The sequence below is a fragment of the Pan paniscus genome, chromosome 15 (genome assembly GCF_029289425.2).
Source record: "Pan paniscus chromosome 15, NHGRI_mPanPan1-v2.0_pri, whole genome shotgun sequence".
Lineage (NCBI taxonomy): Eukaryota > Metazoa > Chordata > Mammalia > Primates > Hominidae > Pan > Pan paniscus.
The window spans coordinates 72519467-72537368 of NC_073264.2; the positions used below are offsets into that span (position 1 = coordinate 72519467).

Consider the following 17902-nt stretch of genomic DNA (forward strand, 5'->3'; position numbering starts at 1 on the left):
CTAATAATTACCTTGCAAGAGTATTATAGGAATTAGATGAAATAATGAGTCTCATTCATTCGTACAGTGCTGGGAACACACTGAAAATTAACTTATTATTGAGAGGCAATATATTGATGGCATTGTATAAAAAAGGCAAGGATTTGGAATAGGATTGTCTTGGGTTTAAATAACAGTGCCACCACTTCTTAATTTATCTTGGGTAAATTTTTTTTTTTTTTGAGACAAGGTTTCTCTCTGACTCCCAGGCTGGAGTGCAGTGGTGCAACCTCAGCTCACTGTAACCTCCGCCTCCCGGGTTCAAGTGATTCTCTTGCCTCAGCCTCCCGAGTAGGTGGGATTACAGGTGTGAACCATCACACCTGGCCAATTTTTGTATTTTTAGTAGAGATAGGGTTTCACCATATTGGCCAGGCTGGTCTTGAATTCTTGGCCTTATGTGATCTGCCCGCCTTGGCCTCTCAAAGTGCTGGGATTACAGGCATGAGTCACTGTTCCTGGCCTTGGGTAAGATTTAAAACTTCACTGATTATTATACTCCTTCCTAAAATAGAGATAATGCCCATGTCCTAGGATTGTTGTATTGGTTATATGATGTAAAGAATATGTGCCTGGCATATTGGAGGCACTATCATTATTATTTATAAGGGAAATTACTTAATTGGAAGACAATTAGATATTTGCTATTTAAAATTAATATCAAGGAGGAAGTTTCTAGATGTCCTAGATTTTATTTTTACTATTATAATAGTATTTGTGGTTATTGAGGACTGTGTGAACAGTTTTATAACTGCCGCTGTCCCCCTCTCCCTCCACATTTGGAATAGGTAGCCATCTTTAAAATAACATGTAAAGATGCACGTTTTTGAGAGACCTTCACATGAGTAATGAAAAGCTTCTGAATATAATTATATATATTGAAATATGTGCCCCTATTAATGCCACTTATATGTTCATTGTAGATCATCTGTCTCCATTCTTCTTAAACTGGGTATCTTTCATAGCAGTGCCAAACAGACTTTTCATGTACTTCTCTGCCTCAATATTTTCTTTTTGAGTTTAAGTTTTAGAAGTACCAATTCATATTCCTTCTTTTTGCTAGCACAGTGTACCTATTAGTTATTTACATATATGTATAATGAGTTTGAAAAATGTTACATAAAAAGAATCTTGGCCTGGCGCGGTGGCTCACGCCTGTAATCCCAGCACTTTGGGAGGCCAAGGCGGGTGGATCATGAGGTCGGGAGTTTAAGACCAACCTGGCTAAGATGTTGAAACCCCGTCTCTACTAAAAATACAAAAAAATTAGCTGGGCGTGGTGGCAGGCACCTGTAATCCCAGCTACTCAGGAGGCTGAGGCAGGAGAATCGCTTGAACCCAAGTGGCAGAGGTTGCAGTAAGCCAAGATTGCACCACTGCACTGCAGCCTAGGTGACAGGCTGAGACTCTGTCTCAAAAAAAAAAAAAAAAAAATCTTAATCATATTGTTTTCACATTCTACTTTTTTAAAATGGCTGTCCTTTTTATCAATTTATACTTCAGTGTTAGATCATAGAAGCAGTACCCTTCAAAATTAAATTCTGAGTAATTTTATTGTGAGGTTATAGAAAATGAGCTTGTGGATGGGTGAGCTCAAGCCAGCTGTGCAGCTTGTCTGAGTTGATGGTCTGGTTTGTAGTCTGGTTGCCAGTCCCAGTCTTCTGCTAACACTTCAGTATGATCACTGTATTTCCTCCTGTAGGCCACCTGGTGCCTTGCCTCTGAAACTACTCTTTTATATCTATTATAGGATGAAGCTTACTTTCCCTTGACTGCACACACACACACATACCCACCCACCCACCCACCCACCCACATCACAGTGAAGAGACTGTTTTGGTTTCAGTTAAAGTCAGTAAATTAATACTTAAAATTTATAGTTTCATGACTTTTGCCAGAAAGCTAAAAATTCTGTTTTGAAGGTTGGCACTCGGGTGTAACTATAGTCAACTTTTTGTAAATTTGCATTGGATTGGCTTGCTTAAAAATAACTTTAGTAACCAAAAAGCATTCTTTTAGTATTTTAGGATAAAGATCAGGTAAAGGCAACTCACTTTTATCTGAAAATTTTAAAAGCATGTCTAGGCCAGGTGCCGTGGCTCCTACCTGTAATCCCAGCACTTTGTGGGCAGATCATCTGAGGTCAGGAGCTCGAGACCAACCTGGCCAACATGGTGAAACCCTGTCTTTACTAAAAATACAAAAATTAGCTGGACTTGATGGCAGGCGCCTGTAATCCCAGCTACTCAGGAGGCTGAGGTAGGAGAATCGCTTGAACCCAGGAGGTGGAGGTTGCAGTGAGATGAGATTGCACCACTGCACTGCACTCCAGCCTGGGCTACAGAGCCCAAGGTTCTAGGGGGAAGAACCATTTTTCCCCTTCAAGTTTATTAAAGGACAAGGTGTTTTCTGATTTCACTTAAGTTATACATTTTTATTGTAAGTTTCAGTACTAGGACCAGCCTAACAGTAGGCATGTATTAACTATTAATTTGTTACAGGCCTTGAATTACATTTAGCATTGCAAGGCCGTCCATTTAAATTCTGTTATTTGATCCTAACAATAATTTTGTGAGTTAGGTAGGAAAGAACTTCATTTTTACAAAGAACTTAGTAGAATTCCTTGGGCACCATTAAATGATGGTTCTGGGGTTTGAATTTAGGACGTCTAGCTCCAATTCCATACTTCTTGTGCAGTGTCATGCAGCTTTCCCATACCGATCTGCAAATGTTTTGGTTCTTGGTATTGTAATAGTTCATTCATTCAACAGAGTTTTTAATGAATGTACAATTTTAAGCTCTAGGCATTTAAGGATGAATAAGAAGACAAGGTTTCCACCTTGAGGAAGACTCAGTAAATAAACAAGTATCAAAAGTAATTATTGTGCCTATGGTAACAATGATTGGTACATAGTAGGTGCTCAGTAAATGCTTATTGCACAAATGAATGAGTGAGCAAAGTGGTAAAAAGGTAATAACAAGTGAGGGTAGCTGCTTAAGTACATAGATTGACCAGGAAAGGTCCTTCTGAGGAAGTGACACCTAAGCTAGGCAAAGAGCATTTTTCACAAAAGGACCAGTGCAGGCCGAGGACCTGAGGCAGGAAAGAACTTGGCTCATTGGAAGGCATCAAAGATGGCCAGTGGAGCTAAAGTGAGTATGCTGGGGAGACAGAGGTTCCAGATGAAATTGAAGAGAAATAACTAATCATGTAGCTCCTTATAGACCATAGCAAGAAACTTGGCTCCTACTCTAATGTTGGGGGACAGTTCTCCACTTGTCTCTTGTGTTTGTACATTGACTGTCTTTCTTCTGGATGATCTTTTCAAGGATGATTTGTATAGTGAATGGCCTTGGAAGAGAAAGAGAATGCCTCTTCTGGGGTAAAGGCCAGGCAAGCTTACTGCCCATTACAAAATATTTCAGTTCACTAAGCTCGGAGTTACTCTACTGTGACACAACCTGCTGTTGTGCTGAGGTCATCTTGTTCTCTTTGTGTCACCTGGTGGGAATTGAGGCTTAAGGGACTAGCACCAAAAAATACTGATACTTTGGCCACTGCTACTGCTGTAATGATGTCTTTTATCTCTGACCCTGGAGTCTCATGTCTTCCACAGGCATCTATATAGCTGTGTGGCAGGCTAACTTGTTATCTCACATGTAGGGCAGAATTTTTACATTCTTCACATTTCTTGATATCTGAGGCCATGGGAACACGTTAGAGGCTTTTAAGCAGGGGAATAGTAAGATGTAGTTTACTAACCTTTTAACAAGTCAGTCTGACTACTCTGTGGAAAATGATCATGGGCAGAAAGAAGATTAATGAGGAATCTGGGGTAGCTGTCTCGTCGAGAGATAACAATGGCTTCAACCAATGTGAAGACAGTGGAGATGGAGAGAAGTAAAGGAGTTAAGATGGTCTTTGGGAGGTAGAATTTATAGATCTTCACAGAATGGATGTGGGGTGTGAAAGAAGAATGTAAATGAATTGTAGGTTTTTGGCTTGAGCAACTGGGAAGATGAACTTCTGCTGAGATGGAGAAGCCTCAAAAATGAAGATAACTAACCTATAAAAATTTCTAATATGCTGTATATATTGCAAGGTTATAATGATTATATGGGTGCCACTGACATCTTGTCATCACTTCTTTGCCTTTTTTTTCAGCCATTTCATTTGCTTGTCTCTGTCTTTGCAGAAATTTTATGTTTAGAATTGCAGGGACAGGAAGAATAAGAATAATTTTTATGACTTGGGGTCAAAGAACCATTGGGATGTGCTTTTCTGGGAAGAACACCTTTCTCGTGTCTTCATGGTTATCAAATCAATATTTAAGATAAGAAATACAATTCTTGTGGTCCCTTGATAAGAGGGTTGCCTCAATAACAGTAAATTAGATTACCTTGGGGGGATTTATTTTTTAATAAGCCATATTGATTTTTACCCAAAATTCATTATCTAGGAGTTTACAAAGAAATTCTTCAGTATGTTTCAGGATTTTCCCATTTTTGAAGTTGAAGTAATATATTTTTTCTTTTCTAGATTTTAAGTTTGTTTTAAAGCTGGGCTATTCTCCTTTAATTTTCAAGGATAATTGTTAGTTGTGTTGTGACCACTTAGGCTTAATGCAGTAGGATGAACGAAACAAGTGCCTGTGGATGAATTTATTCAGCATTCTTCATTGAGATATTCTTTGGGATAACTTCTTATCTTTATAATGCCAGGTGCTGATTTCATTAGCACCTGATCACTTTTCATAAAGAAAGTAACTAAAGTAGCTGGGCGCGGTGGCTCACACCTGTAATCCCAACACTTTGGGAAGCCCAGGCAGCCAGATCACCTGAGGTCAGGAGTTCAAGACCAGCCTGGCCAAAATGGAGAAACCCTGCCTCTACTAAAAATAAAAAAAATTGGCTGGGTGTGGTGGCGCGTGCCTGTAATCCCAGCTACTCGGGTGGCTGAGGCAGTAGAATTGCTCAAATCTGGGAGGTGGAAGAAAGTAACTAAAAAGCTTTTAATAAAAAATACTCCTCACCTTGTACGATTGTGTGTTAAATGCTTTCCATTTTTATCTAGTGAGATTTATTTTTGATTTTGCTTCTCACCTGCTTATTGTATTTAGAGGATGAATTTACATGCCTTTGCTTTGATATACTGTAGACAGTTTTAGGCTGCAACACGAAGTTTGCATGAGTTTTGAATTTTCTTTTCTTTTCTTTCTCTTTTCCTTCCTTCCTTCCTTCCTTCCTTCCTTCCTTCCTTCCTTCCTTCCTTCCTTCCCTCCCTCCCTCCCTCCCTCCCTCCTTCCCTTCCCTCCCCTCCCTTTCTTCTCTCCCTCCCTCCCTTCCCTCCATTCCCTTCCCTCCCCTCCCTTCCTTCCCTCCCTTCCCTCCCTTCCCTCCCTCCCAGGGTCTCACTTTGTTGCCCAGTTTGGAGTGTAGTGGCATGATCAGGGCTGACTGAAGCCTGGAACACCTGGGCCCCAATGATCCTCCCATCTCAGCCTCCCAAGTAGCTGGGACTACAGGCGTGTGCCACCACACCTGCCTAATTTATGTTTTTTGTAGAGACAAGGTTTCGCCATGTTGTCCAGGCTGGTGAATTATTTTTATACCATTTTGTATGTCCTTTTATTTCTTTTATACTGTAGCATTTTCTTTGGTGTATGGCCTTGTTTCTAGACTTTTTCTTTTTAGAAAGGAAAGGTTGACAGCAGGGGGAGATGGAGCTTAGCAGGATTTTTTGTTTTGTTTTGTTTTTTTGTAGGCGAAGCTAGGCTTAAAATTATCTTGGATTCAATTATATTCCACCAGTGATGGAAAGTCAACAATGGAAAGACTTGATTTCCTTTTAAATATAGTCTTAGAAAAGATGAACTAAGGTTACAAAATCATCAGTGCTGATCATGAGATTTTTCCAGGTGATGTGAGTTGTTATTAATGACTTCGATGGGTTCTGGAGATACCTCTACCAGAAATGCAGTTAGAATACAGTTATTTCTGATGTTTTGAGAAGACAATAATATTTTTTTTGCTTCTGTTATCTTTTTATGTAGTTCCATCTTTTTAGTTTTTAGAAATCAGTTTTAAAACATCCTCAGATAGTAGAGTGGTATTTAAGCTTCCCAAGTGTCTGGTCTTTGCTACAGAGAAGCATTGTTCTGCTTTCGTATTCCTTTATATGAATTCTTTAAAGAGACTCAAATTTTGTCACTAATTTCATGTTTCATGCTGTGGGCTAAGCAGTTTATAGTTTTACCATATTTAGGCTAGGTTTAGAATTTTACGAATGGTTTGCTGGTCTTCTGTCTCCTGTCCCCCAGTTTCAGAATAAAAGAAAACAAAAACAACGAGTAATAAGATTTTCCCAGGGCCTTTACTTAGTAACTGAATTGGGCCTGACTTGGTAGCCTGTGGAATGTGATGGGGACTCTCGCTCGAGGATTGTTCACATAGCTCTTGCAGTGCCAAGCAGAGCCCAGGTTTGTGCCTCCACCCCCTTTCCCCTTTCCTTGCTTTCAGGAAGATTTTTTCCCCCCCTGGTTTTGGAACTACACTTGCCTTTACTCAAAACTCTCTGGGAAATGGTTTAGAAGTACAGTAGGAGTCTCTTCCTTAGAAGCCACCAGTTGGTTCAGAATCACAGCTGCATTTCTCCTGCCTGTCTTTTCTCTGTGTTGAGGAAGGGAGTGAGCAGGAAGAGACTGGAGTCAGACAGCTGTGGGCTTGCATCTGAGCACTTGCTTATTAGTTGTGTGACCACAGGCAATGGGCTTAATCTTTTTAGCCCTCAAATCTCTGATGTAAAATCGGGATCCTCCTAAAGACCTCCTCATGGTTTGGTGAGGCTCAGATCTTGTATGTCGAGGAACTCGTGCTTAGCATTTGCAGGTTTTACTTTGAAGCTACTGTGTGTTCCCCTGTGATCCCCTCCTTCTCTTTCCCTCTGGAAATAACACTGTCCTGAACTGCAGGTTCAACATTCTGTTGCTTTTTAAAGTGAGTATATCTGTAAGTAATATATTCTTAGTTTTGCCCATTTGGGCTCTGTAAAAATGGTGTCTTCTTACATGTAGTCTATAAATAAGGGTGCCTCATCGGAACCAGGTGAGTGTAGAACTCTTGGCTCTCCACCTGGCCTTTGATGATGGGATGTGGGTGTGGGGTTGAAGATTTTTTTTCCGTGGTGTGGCTAGAGTAGAGTGGTTTTTGTCTAAAACTTTTTGTTTTGCCAGGCCACCCCCTTATGGGTCCTTTGGTTAGAGAGACTGGCTCTTTCTGATACAGGATCACAGGTAGGGAAGGCATTATATGACATGTGGTGTGAGGGATAAATCCAATAAATAAACATTGAAGTTAATGGGAGCCAGATTTACTACTCTTACAGGGAAGGGAAAGGTGAAAACTAGGTTTCACCTTTAGTAAAAGGACTGGGTCCTTTTGGAGAAAGGACCTTTTAGTAAAAGGATTGGGCTAATCAGAGAAAGTCAAATCTGGTCTGTAAAGTAGATGACTATATAACATCAGTGTTAATTTCTGGTTTTTGATGGTCATCATTGTAGTTTTGTAGGAGAATGCCCTTGTTATAGAAATTACTCACTAAACTCTGGGAGTGATAGGCCATCACATTGGCTACTTAGTCTCAAATAGTTCAGGGAAAAAAAAGTTATCTGTAGTGTTCTTGCAACATTTTTGTAGGTTGGTCTGAAGTTATAAAGTAAAACAAAACAAAACTTTTCATAATTGACTTAGTAACAGAATTGTTAGCTTATCAAAGTCATTTATAAGGTTTACGGGGCTTGCTTTTTGGGCTGCCTTGTCTTGAAACTACCCGACCATGGTGGCCTTCCTGTTATTATACATCTTGATTTGTCTTTCGATATGCTGTTTTTTAATATTTATAATCATCACATTAATACATTCTTGGCTCATTATTTATTTCCTTCATCTGTTTTGCCTTTGTGCCAAACTGCTTCTTTGAATGGAAAGTGTAGTTTACAAAAATATGGCACCTCATTGTATTCAATGACAATACTGTATTTAATTTTAACTTACTTTGTATATGCTATTCTTTTCTTCTCAATCCGCTGGTGAGCCATTAAAGCAATTTCTTATTTCATCACACTATGTCTACCTTCGTACTAAGCGTATTTCAGTAGGCTTTTAGTTTACTTTTCAAAGTGCTGGGCTGTTGATTGCATGTCTTAGAATTTCAAATTTTCAGAAAGTATAAGCAGGGTGAGGGGCATTTGGTAGAGTGGTGGATGTGATGCTCTAGCTAATTCATAATCTAGTCAGCTCACATACATATTTGTGAATGGTTGGCCCCTAAATGTTTAGGGTTAAACATATGGGTTGAGTTTTCCTTATCCAAAATGCTTGGGACCGGAAGTGTTTAGGATTTTTTATTTTTTTGGATTTTGAAATATTTGTAGTGTACTTACCAGTTCAGCATCCCTGATCGGAAAACCTGAAATCTGAAGTGCTCCAATGAGCATTTCCTTTGAGCACTAAAAGTCACGTTGGCACTAAAAACGTTTCAGATTTTGGAGTATTTCCGATTTCATGTTTTCAGATTAAGAATACTCAGCCTTGGATGAAGATGGTTCTAGTTCACAAAATTGTGTGAGTCAGGGTGGGGGGTAAGGGTAGCTATAGGGAGAAGGTTCATTGTCAGAATAGTGTTCTTTCTGTGAGAACATTACATGCAAATTGTCTCTTTGGCAGAATCTCCCCTTTTCCTTTGGTACAGAAAACCATAGGTTAAATACATAGAATTCCTTCCCCCCTCCCTCCATACCTGTCTTTCTTTGAGGCGACTTAGATCCATCATAGGGCTTGTTTTCCTTAAATAGGCTGGAGGTCAAACTTCTCTTTAGCAGTTATACTAATTTTCATATTTCTCAGAATGATCAGGGAAAAGAACTTTTGAAAACTCAGGGTGGTAGTTACATTGCACTTTGTATATGCCCACACATCAGACTTTTCTTTAGCATTTTGTTTTTTTTCTTGCTGCTTTTACAGTGTAGGTGGCCTTCTCCTGATTGCTTTTGACAGGAAATTGAGCAACCTTTCTTTTTTGGAACTGAATATATTTTACTGCTAAGAGAGGGAAAAAATGTTTATGTTTTGAAACTTTATTATGAGTTTTTATTTAAAGACTTACTTAAATCTAGAAAAAGGGGATAGAGGTTAAATTTCATATCGTGCACTACAACTTCTGAACCTTCCTAGTAATTTCTGGGCTTTCCTTTCTTTGTAGCATTGCTTTGTTCTCTTAGCCATTGATGGATATTGAGAAGTTGTCCTTGAACCTGTCATTATTTTTCTAGCTCTTAACTGGGGCTGCCTTCCCCAGTTGTCTTCTCTCTGTAGTGGAGGTGTGGTAGTCTCTACACTGATTTCACAGGCACCTTGAATCTAGAACTTATGTTAGCCTCTTCTACTCCGTTTCAGCTTTGGATAAGCATAGCATTCAGCAAAGCTTCCCAAGGAGTTGGCTGGGCCAGAGGTTGCAATGAGTGGGAGCTCCCGACTGGAGTCCTGCCTTTGGCACAGGTTCTACCTGGACTGCCAAACCTTCTGGTGCTTTGGGGTACGAGCACCGGTCTTTGCCCCACTACCCACAGCCCCTGGCCCGCTTGCTGCTTCAAGTTACTGTAGTTCAGCCTGATTTGGGTAGTTCCTGTGTACACTGAGGATTCAGAAGACAAAGTCAGACTTTAATTAGAATAAGCCCATTTGCCACATATGGAAATCTTGTTCAGTTAGAATGGAGTAATTCTGATGGAATCTTTCTAAGTGTGTTCATAAATCCTGTCCTTTTGCTTGAGTTTAAAATTTGCATGTTTATTCATGTTCCTAAGTGGATTACTACTGCAGATCAGCTGCCAGCCATGTCTTATTTATATAATTAGTTATAGCTCATTAGTTAAAGATTAACAAAACGAAGTACATATTTTGAGTGTTATAGATTTCTTCACCTATTCTATGGGTGCAAGCTGCAGGCCAGTTGTGTAAAAACAGCAAGTTTTGTTATCTTAGATATCTGACTCTCAGAATATCTTTTAGAGCAAGCTTGTCCATCCTGCAGCCCACGAGCCACATGTGGCACAGGATGGCTTTGAATGCAGCCCAACACAAACTTGTAAACTTTCTTAAAACATTATGAGACTTTATTGCAATTTTTTTAAAGCTCATCAGCTATCGTTAGTGTATTTTATGTGTGGCTTAAGACAATTCTTCTTCCACTGTGGCCCAGGGAAGCCAAAAGATTGGACATTCCTTCTTTAGAGGTTTATTTTACCCACGGTTTTCTTCTGATATTTGTACGATTTGGTTATGGTAGTGTAGGAAAGGCCTGTTGCGGGGTCTTACCGAGCTCTGTTCTACCGTATTACATGAGATCATAGTGTGAGGGCATGATAGGCCCTTGGTAAGTCTTGTTTGAAGTGCTTTTTTATTTAGCTGAATAAAAGGTGGGAGGCCTAATGTCCGGGGTGATAGGCTGGGAAGAGGAACTTCCCCTTTTGTCTTCAGTAGGAATTGGGAATATCTGTGAGTGAAACTAAGTTCTGATGATTTTTATTCTTCTTAGCTTCCATTTTATGTGATTGGGAACAGAGTTTGGCAATTACATAGTTTGAAATAGTGTTTAAAATTATTTATTGGAAGCTCTTATGGACGTGTCTGACTTATTTAATACATTTTAGAAATTGGTACATGTGCTGTAGATGATTACTATTGGGCATGTGTGTGGGTATTCTTTTAACCAATAAGCTTAGCATTCATAGGAAATACAACCATGGTGGGAGCTTAGTAGGTGATCTGAAATGAGCAGTGTGAGAATTGTGGAATTTCCAAATATGCAGTGTTTGGTTTCTTCGGAACAGGGTTTCTAAACCTCACCAGTATTTTCGCTTTAGGCAGGATAATTCTTTGTTGGAGGGGACTGTCCTGTGCATTGTAAGATGTTTAGTGGCTTCCCTGGTTTTTGTGTATTACATGCCAATAGTGTACCCACCCCCCACTTCACTTGTGATGACCAAAAATGTTACCAGATGTTGCAAGATGTCACCTGTGGGTACAAAATTGCTCCCTGTAGAGAACTAGTATTTTGGAATAGTGATTCCCATAGGCATGTGATGGACCAACTCATCAAAATCACTTTGTTGTTGTTGTTGTTTTTTCTTCTATACATACAGCTTCCAGGGTGAGATCTTTGAGTAGCAGTCTGTGGACAGACTGAATGAATAGCCAAGCAAGAATTTGTTGTTTAAGTGGGAATGGCTGTTGGTTGGCTTAAATTTAAATATGTGTTGAGGCGGGGCATAGTGCAGTGGCTCACGCCTGTAATCCCAGCATTTTGGGAGGCCGAGGCGGGTGGATCACCTGAGGTGAGGAGTTCAAGATTAGCCTGGCCAACATGGTGAAACCCCGTCTCTGCTAAAAACACAAAAATTAGCCGGTGTGGTGGTGCACACCTGTAATCCCAGCTACTCAGGAGCCTGAGGCAGGAGAATTGCTTGAACCCAGGAGGCAGAGGTTGCAGTGAGCTGAGATCTTGCCACTGTACTCCAGCCTGGGCGACAAGAGCAAAACACCGTCTAAAAAACAAAAGCCCAATAAATGTGTATTGAGCTGCACATAAAGAGATTACCAATTAAAGAAGGTTTTAGAGACAAAGTGTAAAATTTCATAATTGTGATTTGATTAGTAGTGGTGATTTTTTTTCCCCTTTTACTTACTATGAGTTATAGTTGTGTGTTTTTCAAAATTTGGAAATAACTACTAATAAAGTTCATAATTATTTTAATCTAGGTTTTGAGAGATTACCTGAAGTTGCACTCAAAAGCAAGATATACTACTAACTTTGAAATGGAATAAGGTGAGTTGGTGGATTAGTTCCAAAGTCACATTGCGGGGAGGAAATGTCACTCAAACTGTCATTCTTAGAAGACCTGCTATTTGGCCAGGCGCTGTGGCTCAACGCCTGTAATCCCAGCACTTCGGGAGGCTGAGGTGGAGGATCACCTGAGGTCAGGAGTTTGAGAACATTCTGACCAACATGGTGAAACCCTGTCTCTACTAAAAATACAAAAATTAGCTGGGTGTGGTGGCACACACCTGTAATCCCAGCTACCTGGGAGGCTGAGGCAGGAGAATTGCTAGAACCCAGGAGGTGGAGGTTGCAGTGAGCCGAGATTGTGCCATTGCACTCCAGCCTGGGGGACAGGGCGAGACTCCATCTCAGGGAAAAAAACAAAAACAAAAAACCCTGCTCTTTATAGCAGAATTTTGATTTATCAAATGTCCGATATTTTCTGCCCACTGGCTTTTCCCTTTTTGAAGTGGAAAAGGAAAATATGGGAAATGCTTGTGCAGTTTTAGTCATTGATTTCTGAATTCAGTGTTGTCATCTTTGCAGATGAAATAGTTTGGATAATTTTCTGGCTACTTAAGAAGGTTTTCTGTTACATGTTTATGTTTTCCCTCCATAGTGAATGCATTTAAAATCTTCTCTATGTTTCTTGAAATTAGGTGAGAGCTTATACTTCAACCCATGTTCTAAGAATCTTGTTAACTCTAATGCATTGGTGTATAGTTTGGGGTGCCAAGCTTTTCCTGAATAATTGAGAAATGATCAGATGATCTACCCTTTGACTGACGTATACTGGTATATGCATTACTATTGCTCTTCGAGTGACTGTACTGGCTTACTCATTTCTTAAACATTTTAAACAATTACAAAAGGATATTCTTTTATTGAGAAAAACAACAGCTTAATGCAGATTAAGGGAGACGCATTTTATACAGGCCAAAAATGCTGTCATATGTTAAATTCTGGGGTTGTGTAGGTTTCATTATACTTAACCTTGATCTCAGCCAGATGCTGAAACAAAGACCTTGGAGTTTTTCTCATTTGTTGCTTTGTCAGAAGAAAATTTCCTAAGGAGTCAGCTCTTCTGGAGTGACTGCATCCTATAACGGATGGTCAAGTTATCTGACCATCTCCCCTCCATAAACCTTTGTGCAGAGCTTAGGGGATGGGTAATTGGAGCACTGCTTTTAAAGTGGCTTGCTATTTGTGACCTTCCTTGAATTTCAGTAAGGGAAATTTGGGAATTATTATCTCTGAAAATGTTTTTAAAGTACATTAGGGCACTTTTCTGGGTTACATTTATTTGACCGTTCCCAGCATCATTCTTCTTTAATAGAGGTGGAATCTAAGATTTTTAGATATCTGTAATTTTTAGCCATTTGAAAAATCCAGGCTTATAATAGCAACACAACTGAAAAACTGTCTTTGAAAACATAACATCTTTGGAACTGCCAAGAATTGCTTAATGGTGAAGCAAGCAGCCTGCAGGAATGCTCTGTGAATGTAGCTCTGCTCTGGTACTTCGAGAGGGAAGAAAAATCAGTACATATTATTGAGTGCCCTGTGATTTTTACCTCAACCTTGGAAGCTGTTTTTCTAGATATACTTTTTTTTCCCTCCAGAATAGCTATATGTTATTGAAATGTGCACCTTCAGTGCAGTTCTCAAATGTCTTAATTATTATTTTTTTTTTTTGAGATGGGATCTCACTCTCTCTCCCAGACTAGAGTGCAAAGGCATGATCTCGGCTCACTGCAACCTCTAACTCCCAGGTTCAAGCGATTCTCCCGCCTCAGCCTCCCAAGTAGCTGGGATTACAGGCGTGTGCCTCCACACCCAGCTAATTTTTGTATAAGTAGAGATGAGGTTTCGCCATGTTGGCTAGGCTTGTCTTGAACTCTTGACCTCAGATGATCGTCCTGCCTCGGCTTCCCAAAGTGTTAGAATTACAGGCGTGAGCCACCATGCCCAGATGTATTAATGGTATTTTAATAATAACTCTTGGTTGATAAACTTAAACATGACAGTTTTGAGCAGGCACCTTAAGTTCTGTATACTACCGTGAGGCCAGGCACTTGTTTAGCTTCTGTGTCATATAGCTACCCCTTGTATTTTGTTCTTTTTTTTTTTTAGTATAATAAATCTATAGTTTTATTAACACAGAAACTGATAGTGTGGTATGAGGTTTACGTTTAAACAAAGTTTTCACAGAAATCTAACACATGCCTAAAAAGATTTTACAATCTAGCTCTAGATGCAAGTCCAGACAATATCAGGAACTGATGGATCTCATGACTCAAGACAGAGCATTTTGGGTTTCAGTTACTTGTTAGGATTTCTTAAAAATGGTTTTTGTTTTTTTTTTATGGGTTTTAATACACCTTGTCTTTTGAATTGAGTTGCTTCGTTTGATAACTTGAACCTCTGGGCACTGAAATATCTTTTAATAGAAGTGATATCTGGTAATGCTGGTACAGTATCTCTAATAGGTCAGGTGGGAGATTCTTCTGTTATACATCCATTCTTACTCAGGTCTCCTCAGGCAACACAGGAGGAGGCCATGACTCAACAGTTCTCCCAACCTGTTGGTGACATGACTCTTCGCCTTCTAAGTGTATACTTCCTTCCTAAGTGCTATTTCTCTACTTAAGGGATATCTAAAACAATTTCTATACTCTAAAAGAAAGAAAAATCTACACACACACACACACACACGCACACACACACACAACCTTGTATATATGTAGTTTTATGTGTACCTTATTAAATCCATCATTCTTTTTTAAATTATTTTTTGAGCAGCATTATTCTAGAATATAAATACTGAATTGAATAAGCATACTTTTTTCTTTTCCTTTAAACACATTTTTAAAATACAGTTTTTAAAATTAAATAGAGACATGGTCTCACTGTGTTGCCCAGGCTGGTCTGGAACTCCTGACCTCAAGTGATCCTTCTCCGTTGGCCTCCTGAAGTGCTTGGAATAAAGGCATGAACCACTGTGCCTGGCCTGCATGTAACTTTCGACTCCTCCAGAACTTAACTACTAGTAGCCTACAGTTGACCAGAAGCCTTACCAATAACATGAACAGTTGAATAACATGCATTTTGTATGTTATATGTATTATATACTGTGTTCTTACAATAACATAAGCTAGAGAGAAGAAAATGTTATTAAGAAAATCCTAAAGAAGAGAAAATATATTTGCTATTCATTAATGGAAGTGGATCATAAAGGTCTTCGTCCTCATTGTCTTTGCATTGGGTAAGCTGATGAGGAGGAGGGAAAGAAGAGATTGGTCTTGCTGTCTCCAGTGGCAGAGGTGGAGGAGGAGGAAGGGGAGGCAGGAGAGGCAGGCACACTTGGTGTAACTGTTATTGAAAAAATCCACTTTTAAGTGGACACGCACAGTTCAAACTCGTATTGTTGAAGGGTCAACAGTGCTAGACAGTTTTATTTTCCAAATGCTAACTATAATACAGTATATAAATATTAAAAATGTATAGTAGCTAGGGGATGATTATAGAATCTTCCTTTCATCTTTGGCTGTGACTAGTTTGAATTGAGTTTGACATGGCCTGAGGTCACTTCAGAATTATTTTGTTACACGTTTTTATTATCCAAAGCCCATTTCTTTGTTCTTAAAGAAGAAAATGATATGAAATCCTTTAGCCTAACAAACATTTTTATCAGCCAATAGAACGGTGATCTGACTCTTTCGTATTTACTAATGCTGTTGTACCCTTTTTCTCTTCAGTAGGAACAACTTATTCTCACTCAGCTTTTATTTTTATGTTCTCCAGAACATAAGAGAGCAGCTGCCCATGCCAAATAGTTACCTCTTTTAAACTCATTCTAGTGGAGCAAATGGTAAGAGGTATTTGAATTAAGTTGTCTTTGGAGGGGTGTGCCTTATTTCTTAATACCTGATTATTTTTTTGGGCCCAGATCTGCATGGGTATGATTGTCTATAGCAGTATATTGTAATTTTATAATGGTACCATGTTGCCCACTTTCTTGACTGTCTCATATATTTAAAATTTGCTAATAGTGGATTTGAACAAAAGTCTAAAGGAAGGAATCAGAAAATAAAGAAGAGAGAACATGAACTATGTGGATGTAGTTGGAGGTCAGGGTAGGAATTGTGCAGAGCTCAGCCCCACCCCCTACTGTCCCTATTTGACTTAAAAAGTTGGGTGACATGAGCATTTTTGAAGACCTGGCTTCTGAGACAGCAGGTCACAGGGCAGAACTGGAGAAGAAGCTTGGGAGAAGCTTGCATTTGCCAGTTGATCATGAATTGCTAATGTTTCTCGAAGGGCTTAGGAAACAGTGATGGGGATTTTATTTTAAAACCTGGACTTCATTTTAATGTTTGTCAATCCCTCAGCATATTTTATATATAAGAGGAAGTTGTAAATGTCTTCACTAGTATTTAAGTGCCTTTCCCCAAAACCATGTATGGAAAATTAAGGCCATATGGTGGGTAAAGTCTTAAATGTGGGGAAGTTCAGCATGCCACGTTCTGGAGCTTTTGGTGCTCCTGCGGGGAGGGCTTTATTGTATCTTTTTGGAAAAGATTTTTAATAAGCAAGAGAATGTAGCGTTGAATGTCCTTGGCTTGAAGGCCATTACTACTCACATCTGCACAAAATGGGCCAAGGTCTTCAGTGAGTAGATGATAAGGGAAACACAGTGGTATGGGTGGGCAGCCCTTCCGCCTGATATCAGCCTCTCAGAGCAGGGGTGTTACCTGAACCGTTGCTGTCTCGGCACATGACTAGCCTTGAGTTCTGCCTGTAATAGTTTCCTTAATTAAAACGGTCTGATTGGCACTCTGGATGAGCGTTCAGTAGGTTAAATAGTGAATGGTTGCTGTAGAGCTAACGGACTTTGTTTTCTTTCAGGGTTTTTTTTTTTTTAAGTCTATAGCTTAATTCAGTAACTGACCCTTGTCTGCTACCGACCAGTGTTTTTTTCCAGTCAACTGAAAAGTAAATGTTTTGAGAAATTGACTAGGTAACATTTGATAAACATCTGTCTTTGTGTAGGGACTTTCAGGGCTGTTCTGGCCTGAAATGAAAGCTTTTGGGCCAGGGGTGATGGCCCACACCTGTAATCCTGTAATTTGGAAGGCTCAAGGAGGATCTCTTGAGGCAAAGAGTTCAAAACTAACCTGGGCAACATAGTGAGACCCCATCTCTTAAAAAAAAAATTAGCTGGACATGGTGGCATGCACCTGTAGTCCCAGCGACTTGGAAAGCTGAGGTGGGAGGATTGCTTGAGCTTGGGAAGTTGAGGGTGCAATGGGCCATGATCACACCACTGCACTCCAGCCTGGGTGACAAAGCAAGACCCTGTCTCAAAAAAACAAAACAAAAACCTTAAAGCTTTTGTAGTTACAAGGTAGATATTCTGCGTTTGTTGACATCGTTTCTTCCCTGGATTTATTAGTGGAAAAGTTAATTAAGCAAATAATTATTTTATATCTATTATGTAGAGAACATTTTGCTTAGTATTAGCCAGGATAGAAATATGAAAAAGAAATGCCTCCTCGTAATCAAGTTATTTTTCTAGAGGAGAATTAGACATAGTTGGAAATGGTCATAATAAATGACCAAACATAATAAGGCCTTTAGTAGAAATATAGGTAAATGCATTGAGGCATTTATAGAGGGAGGATTGAATCCATGAAGGTGGCATTATTCGAACAGGGCATTGAAAGGCCATCTGACTGTCTGTCTGCCTATCTACCCATCTATCTGTCTACTAAAGGAGTAACATTTGGTTTTTTAGGTAACCAAAGCAACTCATCTTTGTTGTGTAAAATCTTGGATGTTCTTAATGGCACACAGATCAAAGTAAAAATCACCTAATTCCCACCAGATCACTCAGTCTTCACTAACATCCAGAAGTAACTATCTCTGCTATCACATTTACTTATTATCTATGGAATTTTCCAAACATGCATAGAAGTAGAGAGA

At 39.5% G+C, this 17902-nt stretch overlaps 1 protein-coding gene across 20 annotated transcripts in view; it reads left to right on the plus strand.

The window, feature by feature from the left end:
• SIPA1L1 (signal induced proliferation associated 1 like 1) overlaps nucleotides 1-17902 on the plus strand; it is a 419211-nt gene that overhangs the window by 79587 nt on the left and 321722 nt on the right. For 15 of the 20 annotated variants that reach the window (XM_063596279.1, XM_063596274.1, XM_063596284.1 and 12 more), the window contains one exon: nucleotides 11857-11923. The exons of the other annotated variants lie outside the window; for them this stretch is intronic. The gene's annotated coding sequence lies outside the window, so the exon portion shown is untranslated. The remainder of the gene's footprint in view (nucleotides 1-11856; nucleotides 11924-17902) is intronic. 20 annotated transcript variants of the gene reach the window in all.